Genomic DNA, 14,919 nt, shown 5'->3' with positions numbered 1-14,919 from the left:
GTGAAATACAGCATTTGCCTAGTACTATTTTTTCTCCAGAGATAAGTAGAAATGATATATGTGATGATCTACTATATGCTTATTTTATTATAAAAGTACTAAAATCAAAAAGTGGAAAACAAGAAAGCAATATCTGATCACCTTGCCCTGGCATGCCCACCACCTTATGGTATTATTAAAACTGAAAATCCCCAAAAGTTGTATCAGATTTTGTTTTTATGTTTACTTTTTAAAAAAAAGCGATGAAATTGAACTCTATTTCTAACAGAGTAGTCTTAAATATGAGGGAAATTTTATAATATGTCAGATTGTCCTACTGATATTTATATTTAGAAAATGTGCAATAGAGAATAAAGAGAATTAACGTTATTATCTGTTCTTCATTGCCTTCTGCCTGAGTGTACACCGTTACATGACATTTTAACATAGTTATTCACAATAAAATGTGCTGATGTCCATTGAAAATTATGACCAAGTAGACATCCTTAAAATTAACCAAATGAGCCTGCTACCTGTCCATCTGTCCCTCTGTTGGCAAAAGTGAAAGTAATTGACAAAGTTAATCACTTTTAGAGTCATGCTACTTACTCCCCATTCATTATTACTTTTTCCATACTGGCATCCAATAAGTGATTCCATATTTTATGTGTATATTATATCTGCTACACACTGTGCTCGGCACTGGAGGGAAAGAAAGATGAGATTTTAGAACCTCATCTCACCTCATCTGTTTATGAAGACTAGAGTAGAATTTAATACTTGAATATCATACATCATAAGATAATTGCCACTGAAGAAGTTTATAGTAATGACACTTGGGATTCTGAAAGAGTAAAAACCATACATTTTAATAATAAGAAAGTTTTTGTGGAGAGGAAAGGATTTAGATCGGACTTGGAACAAGTGGGGAGAGTTTCAGTTTCTGGGGAAAAGATGATAGGCTGTTTAGCAGAAAAGGAGTAAGCAAAAGCCTGGAGTGTGTGTTGTGCTTTGCTTAGGAACTAGCATGCATCCTATACTATAGAGCAGCGCCTCAGGACACAACACCAGGTATGGGTGTGGGAAGGCAAGGTAAGTGGTTTCAAGTATTTTTCTCAAAGTAGTTGGAAACCAGAATAAACAATTCTAACTTAATTCACAAAAACAAGAGAGCCTTGTAAAGTTTTGTTATTGGGGGAATAATGATTGTGGTAACCAGCCTCCAAGATAGCCCACAATGATTCTACCTTACTGATGTACATGCAGTCTTTATGGTACCCTTCCCAAACTCATAGTGTACTACAATTTTGTCTTTGTAACTAACTGAATATGGCAGAAGTGATTTATACCCCTTCCAAGATTAGATTATAAAACATACTATGATTTCAGTCTTGCTCCCTCTCTTTCATTTTTTGTGGCAAGCCACGTCATAAACCTTATGGAGAGGCACACATGATAACAACAGAAGCCTCCTGCCAAAAGCCATTCGACTTAGATTGGAAGCACATCATCTAGCTGCAATTAAGTCTCACACACTATAGACCACTGAATACCTTGATTGCAATCACGTGAGAGACCCTTAACTATAACTGCCCTGAAAAATTTCTTCCAGATTTCTGACTCAAGGAAACTATGTGAATAATAAATGTTTGTTGTTTTTAGGGTGACAAATTTGAAGATTATTTGTTACACAGCAATAAATAACTACCACAAACCACAATGATGGATGGATTTAACACTATCAAGTTATTCACATGGCCGTGGAATTCTGGGTAGATTGGGAGAGAAAGCCACAAGAAATGAGAAGACCAGTTTTAGTAATGTGCTATGTACTTTTTATATATCTCCTCATATCGTGACTCAGGCAATCTTTTAAGAGATATGCTATTTCTATTTTATTTTGCACTATTACTTTTTTATTATACTTTAAGTTCTGGGGTACATGTGCAGACCATGTTTGTTACATAGGTATACACATGCCATGGAGGTGGTTTGTGGCATCCATCACCCTGTTGTCTACATTAGGTATTTCTCCTAATGCTATCCCGCCCCAATCCCCCACCCCCTGTTATTCCTTTCCTAGTCCCACATGTGATGTTCCCCTCCCTGTGTCCATGTGTTTATTAAACTTTTATTTTTGGTTTAGAAGTACATGTGCAGGTTTATTACATAGGTAAACTACATGTCATGAGGGTTTGGTGTAGACATTATTTCCTCACCCAGGTAATAAGCTTAGTACCTGATAGGTAGTTTTTCAATCTTCACCCTCCTCCCTCTCAGACTTTCAAGTAGGCCTGGTGTCTATTGTTTCTTCTTTGTGTTCATATGTACTCAGTGTTTAGCTGCCACTTATAAGGGAGGATATGTGATTATTAGTTTTCTGTTCCTGCGTTAGTTTGCTTTGAATAGTGGCCTCCAGCTCCATCTATGTTGCTGCAAAGAACATGATCTCATTCTTTTTTACGGCTGTGTAGTATTACATGGTGCATATGTGCCACATTTTCTTTATCCTGTCTACCGTTGGTGGGCATTTAAATTGATTCCATATTTTTGCTATTGTGAATACAACTGTAATAAATATATACATGCATGTGTCTTTAAAGTAGAATGATTTATATGCCATGGGGTATAGACTTCATAATGGGATTGCTGTTTTAAGTTCTTTGAGAAATCACCAAACTGTCTGCCACAATGGCTGAACTAATTTACATATGCACAAGCAGTGTATCCGTATTTCCTTTCCTCTGCAACCTCGCCAGCATCTGTTTTTATTTTTGTTTTTTGCTGTTGTTGTTGTTATTCAGCTTTTATTTTATTTTCTTTTTTTTTAATTGCACTTTGGGATCTGGCGTACATGTGCACATCCTGCGTTCTGAAAGATTGCTGCACATCCTGCATCCTGAAAAATTGTTGCATAGGTACATATATGCAGTGGTGGTTGGCTGTCTCCATCCCCCGTCGCCTACATCGGGCATTTCTCCTGGCCTTATTCCTCCCCATCCTCCCCTCCTTCGTCCTATCCCTGTAACTGTTGTTCCCTCCCCTGTGCCCAAGTGTTCTCATTGTTCATCACCCACCTATGAGTGAAAACTGCGGTGTTTGGTTTTCTGTTCTTGTGTCAGTTTGCTGAGAATGATGGTTTCTAGATTCATCTATGTCTTTGCAAAGGACAGGAACTCATCTTTTTTAATGGCTGCAGAGTTTTCCATGGTGTATATTTGACACATTTTCTTTGTCCAGTCTATAATTGATGGGCATTTGGGGTTCCAGGTTTTTGCTATTATAAACAGCACCGCAACAAACGTACGTGTGCATGTGTCTTTATAATAGAGCAATTTATAATCCTTTAGGTATATGCCCAGTAATGGGATTGCTGGGTCAAATGGAATTTCTATTACTAGATCCTTGAGGAATTGTCACACTGTCTTCCACAATGATCAAATTAATTTACACTCCCACCAACAGTGTAAAAGTGTTCCTATTTCTCCATATCCTCTCCAGCATCTGTTGTCTCCAGATTTTTTAATAATTGCCATTCTAACTGGCATGAGATGGTATCTCAATGTGGTTTTGATATTGGCTCACTTGTCAATAAAGATATTTGTATATATATTGTCAAAAAAAAAAAAAAGAAAATGTGGTTTTGATTTGCATTTCTCTAATGACCAATGATGATGAGCATTTTTTCATGTTTGTTGGCCTCATAAATGTCTTCTTTTGAAAAGTGTCTGTTCATATCCTTTGCCTACTTTTGAATGGGTTTGTTTTTTTTCTTGTAAATCTGCTTTAGTTCTTTGCAGATTCTGGATATTAGCCCTTTGTCAGATGGGTAGATTGCAAAAACCTTCCCATTCTATTGGTTGCCAGTTGACTCTAATAATTGTTTATTTTGCTGTGCAGAAGCTCTGAAGTATAATTAGATCCCATTTGTCTATTTTGGCTTTTGTTGCCATTGCTTTTAGTAGCTATTCTGACTGGTATGAGGTGGTATCTCAATGTGGCTTTGATTTGCATATTTTAATGATTAGTGATAGTGAGAATTTTTTCATATGCATGTTGGCCATGTGTATGTTTTCTTTTAAATGCTGATTATGGAATTTCTGGGTTGAACAGCAATTCTGTTTTAAGTTCCTTGAGAAATTGCCATACTGCTTACCACAATGGCTAAACTAATTTACATACCCAAAATATCCTATGTCCAGAATGATATTTCCTAGGTTATCTTCCAGGGTTTTTATAGTTTTAGGTTTTATATGTAAGTCTTTAATACCTTTGCATTGTTTCTGTATATGGTGAAAGGAAGGGGTCCTATTTCAATTTTCTGCATAGGGCTAGTCAGTTATCCCAGAATCATTTATTCAATAAGGAGTGCTTTCCCTTTTGCTTGTTTGGCCCACATTGTCAAAGATCAGGATGGTCGTAGGTGTGTGACATCATTTCTGTGACCTCTATTCTGTTCCATTGGTCTATGTGTCTGCTTTTGTACCAGTACCATGCTGTTTTTGTTACTGTAGCCTTTTAGTACAGTTTGAAGTCAGGTAATGTGATACTTCCAGCATTGTTCTTTTTGCTTAGGGTTGCCTTTGCTATTTGAGTTTATTTTTGGTTTCATATACATTTTTAAATTGACTTTTCTAGTTCTGTGTAGAATGCCATTGTTAGTTTAATAGAAATAGCATTAAATCTATAAATTGCTTTGGGCAGTATGGCCATTTTAACAATATTTATTCTTTCTATTCATGATCGTAAGATTTTTTTCTGTTTGTTTGTGTCATCTCTGATCTCTTTGAGCAGTGTTCCTGTAATTCTCATTGTAGAGCTATTTCATCTCCCTTGTTAGCTGTATTGCTAGATATTTTATACTTTTCTGTTAAAAACCCTCAATCAGCTACACATTGAAGGCACATACTGTAAAATATTAAGAGCCATCTTTTGTTAATGGGATTACATTATTGATTGGCTCTCAGCTTGATGTTTTTGTTGGATCGGCATGCTACTGATTTATGTACATTGATATTGTATTACAAAACTTTGCTGAAGTACTTTTTTAAATCAGATCAGGGAATTTTTGGGCAGAGACTGTGAAGTTTTCTAAGTATAGAATCATATTTTCTGCAAAGACAGATGGTTTGACTTCCTATTTGGATGCCTTTTATTTCTTTCCCCCTGCCTGATTGTTCTGCTCAGGACTTCCAGCACTAGGTTAAATAGAAATGGTAAGAGAGGGCATACTTGTCTTTTTCTGGTTTTCAAAAGGAATGCTTTCATTCAGTATGATGTTGGCTGTGCATTTGTCATACATGGCACTTAATATTTTGCAGTATGTTCCTTCAATGTGTAGCTTATTGAAGGTTTTTAACATGAAGAAATGTTAAATTTTATCAAAACCGTTTCTTCCTCTATTGAGATAATCACATAGTTTTTGTTTATTGTTTTGTTTATGTGATCAATCACGTTTATTGATTTCTCTATGGTGAACCAATCTTGCATCCATCTGATAAGGCCTACTTGACTATAGTGGATTAGCTTTTTGATGTGCTGCTGGATTTTGTTTGTTACTGTTTTGCTAAAGATTTTGGCATCTATGTTGAACAAGAATATTGGCCTGAAGTTTCTTTATTCTTGTTGTGTCTCTGCTAGGTTTCTGTATCAGGATAATGCTGGTCTCATAGAATGAGTTAGGGATGAGTCTTTCCTCCTCAATTTTTTGGAATAGTGTCAGTAGGAGTGGTACCATAATGTCTTTATACCTCTGGTAGAATTCAAATATTAATCTTTCTGGTCCTGAGCTTTTTTCTGTTTGTTTGGCGGGCATTTTATCACTAATTCAATGTTGGAACTTGTTATTGGTCTGTTCAGGGATTCATTATCTTCTTGGTTCAGCTTTGGGGGTTTATATGTGTTCAGGAATTGATTCATTTTTTCTGGGTCTTCTAGCTTGTTTGTATAGTGGAGTTCATAATAGTCTCTGAGGACTTTTTTTATTTCTGTGGGATAAGTGATAACATCGTCTGTGCCATTTCTGAATGTGTTTATTTGAATCCTCTCTCATTTTTTCTTTATTAGTCTAACTGGTAATCTATCTCTGTTATAATTTTTTTTTAGCAAAGAACCAATCCTGGATTCCTTGATCTTTTTTGATGGGTTTCTACATCTCAATTTCATTCAGTTCACTTTTGATTTTGCTTATTGCTAGTATTCTACTAGACCTGGGGTTAGTTTGCTCTTGTTTCTCTAGTTCCTATAGTTGTGATGTAAATTGTTAATTTGAGATCTAACTTTTTGATATGGATGTTTAGTGCTATAAACTTCCCTCTTAGCACTGCCTTAGCTATGTACCAGAGATTCTGATATGCTGTATCATTTTTATTTCATTAATTTCAATAGATTTTTTTATTTATGCCTTAAATTTGTTTTTTATGCAACAGTCTTTCAGGAGCAGGCTGTTTAATTTCCATGTAGTTATCCTGCTTTTGAATGTTTTTCTTAGTGTTGAATATTTTTATTTAACTGTGGTCTGAAAGCAGAGTTCGTATGAGTTTAAATTTTTTTTAATTTGTTGAGGATTGTTTTATTTCTGATTGTGTGATTGATTTTAGAGCATGCATCATATCCAGATGAGAAGAATGTATATTCTGTTGTGCTTGAGTGGAGTGTTCTGTAGAAATCTATTTGGTCTATTTGGTCAAGTGTTGAGTTCAGGTCATGAATATCTCTGTAAGTATTCTGCCTCTATGATCTATCTAATGTTGTCAGAGAGGTGTTGAAATTTCCTATTATTATTGTGTGGTTACCTAAGTCTCTTTCTAGGTCTCTAACAACTTGCTATATGAATCTGGGTGCTCCTTGGTTGGGTGCATATATATTTAGGGTATTTAGGTCTTGCTGAATTGAGCTATTTACCATTATGTAATGCCCTTCTTTTAATTATTTTTAAATCTCTTTCGGTTTAAAGTCTGTTTTGTCTGAAATGAGAATAGCAACTCTTGCTTTTTTTGCTCTTTCTCATTTGCTTGGTAAATTTTTCTTCATCACTTTACTTTGAGCCTACGGTTGCTATATCACATGAGTTGGGTCCCTTGAAGACAGCATACCATTGTGCATTGCTTCTTTATCCAACTTGCTACTCTTTTCCTTTTAATTGGGGAATTTTACCTGTTTACATCCAAAGTTAGTATCAATACGTGCAGATTGGTTCCTGTCATCATGTTGTTAGCTAGTTATTATGCAGACTCATTTGTTTGTCTGCTTTAACATGTCACTGAACTATGTTCGCATGTTTACCACCCCTTTCAGGACCTCTTGTAAGGCAGTTCTCTTGGTAACAAAATCCCTTAGCATTACCTTGTCTGAAAAGAATCTTATTCCTCTTTCGCTTATGAAACCGAGTTAGGCTGGATATGAAAATATTGGTTGGAAATTATCTTATTTAAGGATACTCAATATAGGCCCCCATTGTATTCTGCCTTGCAGGGTTTCTGCTGAAAGGTCCACTGTTAGCCTGATGATAGGGTCCCCCTTGTAGGTGACCTGCCCCTTCTCTATAGCTGCCATTAACATTTTTTCTTTCATTTCAATCTTAGAGAATCTGATGCGTATGCATCTTGGATGGGTTTAGTGTGTAGTATTTCACTGGGGTTCTCTGCATTTCCTAGATTTTAATGTTGGCCTCTCTTGTGAGGCTGGAACAATTTTCCTGGATGATATATCCTGAAATATGATTTGCTAATTGCTTACTTTTTCTGCCTGCCTTTCAGGGACACCAGTGAGTCATAGATTTGGCCTCTTCACATAATCCTATATTTCCCTGAATGTTTGTATATTATTGTTTATTTCTTCTTCTTTTTTTTTTTTTGTCATACTAACCTATTTTAGAGAGCAGGTCTCTGAGATTATTTTCTCAGCTTGATTGATTCTGTTTTTAATACTTGTGATTGTATTATGAATTTCTTGAAGTAAATTTTTTAACTCTATCAGTTACTTGGTTCTTTCTTAAAATGACCATTTCTTCTTTGATCTCCTGTATTGTTTTATTGTGGTTCTTAGAATTCTTGTATTTAATTTCAACTTTCTTCTGAAGGTCAATTTTCTTTATTCCTATCCATATTCTGAATTTTTCTCCTGCCATTTCAAATTGGTTAAGAACTATTGCTGGGGAATTAGGGTGGTCATTTGGGTGTGAGAAGACACTCTGGTGATTTGAATTGCCAGAGTACTTATGCTGGTTCTTTCTCATCTGTGGGGGCTGATATTCCTTCAGTCCTTGAAGTTGCTGTCCTTTGGATTATTTATTTTCTATTTATCTTCTTTGATGTCCTTGGGGTTTTGATTGTGGTATAAGTTGTGTTCAGTTGACTGGCTTCATTTCTGGTAGATATTTAGGGGACCAAGTTTCAGCTCAGCACCCCTGGACTACATCTTCTAACTCTGGGGAGCTCATATTGGTCCTCTGGCTTTGTTCTCTGGCCCCTCATGCTTGGGAACCTTTATCACTCTGTCGAGCTGGTATTGGCTCCCAAGCTTGGTTCTCTGACCCCTCAAGATTAATTACCTACTGTGCTGGCAGGATCAAGGTGTTTCAAGACTGTTGGCCACAACACTACAATGGGTTGTGCAAGCCAAAGCATTTCATTGGGCAGTGGCAGTGAGATCCATGTTCATTTGTTTATATCAACAACAGTGACAGTGTGGTGGGGTGTATACTCACCAGCTGGGGTATGGCACTGGTGGGCCTGGGGCTGCCAGCCTCTGTGGGCATTGGCAGCAGCACTGACAGTGTTGGAGGAGGGAGGGGGATAGGGCTACTGGGGTTCATGTGCACATTTGCACCCACAGCTTTCTTTTATATTTTTATTTTGTAAAAATTTAAATCAGTAAACCACTTGCCCAAGATCACATAGCTAATAAGTAATGAGTCAATTTAAACCTTTACCTGTTTATACAAATAAAAGTTGGTTGAATTAATGAATAACTACATGGGTGCACATTTTGTGAATTGTTTAATTTCCTTGTAATACTTTTTACTGCCTTAAAGAAAGTATGGAAAAATTCCAAACTAATCTTAAGAACTTTTTTGTTTTTGGACTTTTCTCATAAATAGAATCAAAGAAAAGTTCCCACAGAAATATATAATTGGTCATGCTTTACTGGTACAGCTATAGTTAAAAGTTTAAACTCTTTCTTTTAACTACCCTGTCTGGACTATAATGTATGAGTGATTTCTGGAAAGTGCTTGCTTCTGAGCCTTTCTAAGGTTTTGAGCAATAATATCCATTAAAAACAAAGTTTAAACTATGGAGCTTGGATTCACTTAAATGTAGTTAAAATAGCTTAGCCATGTGATCTAAACAACAGCATCATAATCACTCAAATGGAGGAAAATGAAAAAGAAAGAAAGAAAGAAAAGCAGTAGCAGCAATCAACAATAACAACAACAAAACTCAAGGTATAGCATAAACATGCAGCTAAAAAATACTAAGATAAACCTCAATACTTTAGTGCAATACCACAACAGATTTTTTTTTATTATACTTTAAGTTCTGGGGTACATGTGCAGATCTTGCAGGATTGTTCCTAAGGTAGACACAAGCCATGGTGGTTTGCTGTCTGCATACCCCTGTAATCTACATCAGGCATTTCTCCTAGTGTTATCCCTTCCCAACCTCCCTGTCCCTTGCTGTCCCTCCCCTGGCGCAACTGTCCCTCCCCTGGCCCCACATCCCCAACATACCCCAGTGTGTGATGTTTTCCTCCCTTTGCCCATGTGTTCTCATTGTTCAGCACTCACCTATGAGTGAAAACACGCAGTGGTAGGTTTTCTGTTCTTGTGTCAGTTCTTGTGTCCCTACAAAGGACACAAATTCATTTTTTTTTATGGCTGCATATTATTCCATGGTGTATCTGTGCCACATTTTCTTTGTCCAGTCTATCATTGAGAGGCATGGATTGGTTCCAGGTCTTTGCTATTGTAAACATTGCTGCAACAAATATGTGTGTATGTGTCTTTATAATAGAATGATTTATAATCCTTTGGGTATATACCTAGTAATGGGGTTGCTGGGTCAGATGGAATTTCTATTTCTAGATCCTTAAGAATTGCCACACTGTCTTCCACAATGATCAAACTGATTTACACTCCCACCAACAGTGTAAAATTGTTGCTATTTTTCCACATCCTCTCCTTGATTTCTGCATCTGTTATTCTTGATTTTTTAATGATTGCCATTCTAACTGGCATGAGATAGTATCTTAATGTGGTTTTCATTTGCATTTCTCTAATGACCAGTGATAATGTGTTTGTTGGCTTCCTAAATGTCTTCTTTTGAAAAGTGTCTGTTTATATCCTTTGCCCACTTTTGAATGTGTTTGTTTTTTCTTGTAAATCTGCTTTAGTTCTTTGTAGATTCTGTATATTAGCCCTTTGTCAGATGGGTAGATTGCAAAAATTCTTTACCATTCTGTTGGTTGCCACTTCACTCTAATGATTGTTTCTTTTGCTGTGCAGAAACTCTTAAGTTTAATTAGATGTTATTTGTCTATTTTGGCTTTTGTTGCCATTGCTTTTGGTGTTGTAGTGATTAAGTCCCTGCCTATACCTATTTCCTAGGGTTTTTATGGTGTTAGGTCTTATGTTTACATCTTTAATCCATCTGGAGTTAATTTGAGTGTAAGGTGTCAGGAAGAGGTCCAGTTTCTGCTTTCTGCACATGGCTAGGCAGTTTTCCCAACACCATTTATTAAACAGGGAATTCTTTCCCCTTTGCTTGTTTTTAGTCAGGTTTGTCAAAGGTCAGATGGTCGTGGATGTGTGGCATTGCTTCTGAGGCCTCTGTTCTGTTCCATTGGCCTATATCTCTAATTCGGTACCAGTACCATGCTGTTTTGATTACTGTAGCCTTGCAGTATAGTTTGAAGTCAGGTATCATGATGCCTCCAGCTTTGTTCTTTTTGCTTAGGATTGTCTTCGCTATGCAGGCTCTCTTATGGTTCCATATGAAGTTTACAGGGGTTTTTTCCGGTTCTGTGAAGAAGGTCCATGTTAGCTTGATGGGAATAGCATTGAATCTATAAATTACTTTGGGCAGTATGTACATTTTCACAATATTGATTCTTCTTAACTATGAGCATGGAATGTTTTTCCATCTGTTTGTGTCCTCTCTTATTTCCTTGAGCAGTGGTTTGTAGTTCTTCTTGAAGAAGTCCTTTACATCCTTTGTTAGTTGTATTCCTAGGTATTTTGTTTTCTTTGTAGTACTTGTGAATGGGAATTCACTCTTGATTTGGCTCTCTGTCTGTTATTGGTGTATAGGAATGCTTGTGATTTCTGCACATTGATTTTGTATCCTGAAACTTTGCTGAACTTGTTTGTCAGCTTAAGGAGATTTTGGGCTGAGACGACGGGGTCTTCTAAATATACAATCATGTCATCTGTGAATAGAGACAATTTCATTTCCTCTTTTCCTAACTGAATACCCTTTATTTCTTTTTCTTGCCTGATTGCTCTAGCTAGAACTTCCAATACTATATTGAATAGGAGTGGTGAGAGAGGGCATCCTTGTCTAGTGCCAGATTTCAAAGGGAATGCTTCCAATTTTTGCCCATTCAATGTGATATTGGCTGTGGGTTTGTCATAAATAGCTTTTATTATTTTGAGATACGTTCCATCTATACCTAGTTTACTGTGGTTTTGCTAAAAAATAAAGGGCTGGTGAATTTTCATGAGGACCTTCTCTGCATTTATTGAGATAATCATGTGGTTTTTGTCTTTGGTTCTCTTTATGTGATCGATTATGTTTATAGATTTGCATATGTTGAACCAGCCTTGCATCACCAAGATAAAGCCTACTTAATCCTGATGGATAACCTTTTTGAAGTGCTGTTGCTTTTGCTTTGCCAACAGTTTATTGAAGATTTTTGCATCAATGTTCATCATGAATATTTGCCTGAAGTTTTCTTTTTTAGTCATGTTTCTGCCAGGTTTTGGTATCAGGACAATGTTAGTCTGATAAAATGAGTTTGGGAGGATTCCCTCTTTTTGTATTGTTTGGAATAGTTTCAGAAGGAATGGAATTGTATGTCTGGTAGAATTTCGCTGTGAACTTGTTTAGACCTGGACTTTTTTTGGTTAGTAGGCTATTAATTGCTGCCTCAACTTCAGATCTTGTTTTTGGTCTATTCAGGGTTTCAACTTCTTTCTGGTTTAGTGTTAGGAGGGTGCAAGTTTCCCGGAATTTGTCCATTTCTTCCAGATTTACTGGTTTATGTGCATAGAGTTGTTTGTAGTAATCTCTGATGGTAGTTTGTATTTCTGTGAAATCGGTGGTGATACCCCTTTATCGTTTTTTATTGCATCTATTTGATTCTTCTCTCTTTTCTTTTTTAATAGTTTGGCTAGCAATTTGCCTATTTTGTTGATCTTTTCAAAAAAACAGCTCCTGGGTTTATTGATTTTTTTGAAGTTTTTTTTTTGTGTATCTCTATCTCCTTCAGTTCTGCTCTGATCTTAGTTATGTCTTGTCTTCTGCTAGCTTTTGAATTCTTTTTCATCTTGCTTCTCTAGCTCTTTGAATTTTGATGATAGAGTGTCGATTTTAGATCTTTCCTCACTTCTCATGAGGGCATTTATTGCTATAAAGTTCCCTCTGAGCACTGCTTTAAATGTGTCCCAGAGATTCTGGTATGTCATATCTTCATTCTTGTTGGTTTTGAAGAACATCTTTATTTCTGCCTTCATCTCGTCGTTTATCCAGTTGACATTCAGGAGCAGGTTGTTTAGTTTCCATGTAGTTGTGCAGTTTTAAATGAGTTTCTTAGTCCTGAGTTCTAATTTGATTGCACTACAGTCTGAGAGACTGTTTGTTATGATTTCCATTCCTTGGCATTTGCTGAGGAGTGATTTACTTCCAATTATGTGGTCAATTTTCCAGTAAGTATGATGTGGTGCTGAGAAGAATGCATATTCTGTGGATTTAGGGAGGAAAGTTCTCTACATGTCTATTAGGTCTGCTTGGTCCAGGTATGCATTCAAGTCCTGGATATCCTTGTTGGTTTTCTTGTTTATCTGTCTAATATTGACAGTGGAGTGTTGATGTCTCCCACTATTATTGTGCGGGAGTCTATGTCTCTTCGTAGGTCATTGAGAACTTGCTTTATGTATCTGGGTGCTCCTGTATTGGGTGCATATACATTTAGAATATTTAGTTCCTCTTGTTGCACTGATCCTTTTACCATTATGTAATACCCTTCTTTGTCTCTTTTGATCTTTGTTGGTTTAAATTCCGTTTTATCAGAAACTAAGATTGCAATGCCTGCTTTTTTTGGCTCTCCATTTGCTTGGTAAATCTTCATCCATTTCTTTACTTCGAGTCTATGTGTGTCTTTGCATGTGAGATGGGTCTCCTGAATATAGCGCACCGATGGGTCTTGGCTTTTTATCCAGTTTACCAGTCTGTGTCTTTTGATTGGGGCATTTAGACCATTTACATTTAACATTAATATTATTATGTGTAAATCTGATCCTGCCATTTTGTTAAGGGCTGGTTGTTTTGCCAGTTAGTTGAGGCAGTTTCTTCATCGTGTCATCGGTCTTTACCATTTGGTACATTTTTGCAGTGGCTGGTACTGGTTTTTCCTTTCCATGATAGTGCCTCCTTCAGGAGCTCTTGTAAGGCAGGCCTGGTGGTGACGAAATGTCTCAGTATTTGCTTGACCATAAAGGATTAGATTTTTTAAAGGTGTATTTTAAGAGGCAATATAGCTTCATAGTTAAGACCACAGATGCTATAACAGACCTGGCTATCATGGACACATGACCTTAGGCAGTTACTTACCCTACATGCAGTATCTTGCAAAGGGGATGATAATTATGCTTAATTCATAGGGTTGTTAAATAAATTCAATGTCAAATATGCATAGTGTTTTAAAGAGTGGCTAGCATAGATAAACTATTAAAAACATATTTACCATCACTAGTGTAATTTTGTTTAACATCTAAGTCACCAGATCCTAATAGGAATGCAAAAAAATGTGAAAAATTATAGCAGGATGGTGAGAAGAGAGGAAGCATTTTTCAGGGGAGCTCTGTTGGTTTTACCTCAGGTAACATGAGTGCAAATGATGGTTGAGGGACATACAGATTCGTATGAAAATAAATGCCCTCTAAAGAGAAAAATAGCAAGTCTACCAGTTAGATTTTATAAATGACCATCAATGATAATCAGTATATCAGTATAACACCAAGAAACAAGATGAGAGCAATTGTCCCTTAAACTTCACACTGTAGGTAGCTCATTTGGTTTACCCAACTTCCGGCCTTTTGATATAAAGATGTAAAGCAAACACATAATGGATCTCTGGGGATTCTCAATTGTTAGAACATCCTGCTGTTCTCTAAAGGAGCTGTGAAAACAAATCCTTGTGAATAATTTCATGCCCTGGTGTTTTCTGTGCATTTTGGGTTTTTTTTTTTTTTTTTCAGGAATTTGTGGAAATTGAAAAAATGACACTGGATACATGCTGCTTGCATTATATTTTAAGAAATCTTCCCTGCTTTTGCTATATTTGGTAGAAATAATAGTTCTAAATATAACTGCCTGGAAAAAGTGTTGAACTGCAGAAGTAACACATATGAGAGTAATACGCCCACTCTAGACAGAACTCTCCCATTCTCCTATATTTTTTCATTAGTGATTTTCTTCAAATTATTACTGATGGGTAATATCCAGTCTTGACTGAGAGATAAATATTTATCTTTATGAAATGTCATAAATTTTTGGAAAAAAATTCTATTTTATTTAATATAGATAGTATTTTGTTCCATAGTTAAAAACCAAATATATTGTGCTATTCCCATGTTTTTATAAGGAAATCACATTTTGAAGAACTATTCAATCTTAAGGAACATAAAAAACTCAATGGTCATTCATGTACATGTGTCCTTAT

The sequence above is a fragment of the Callithrix jacchus genome, chromosome 12 (genome assembly GCF_049354715.1).
Source record: "Callithrix jacchus isolate 240 chromosome 12, calJac240_pri, whole genome shotgun sequence".
In the NCBI taxonomy this organism is placed as follows: Eukaryota; Metazoa; Chordata; class Mammalia; order Primates; family Cebidae; genus Callithrix; species Callithrix jacchus.
The sequence above is the reverse complement of the archived record's forward strand: the minus strand, read 5'-3'. Positions refer to the sequence as shown.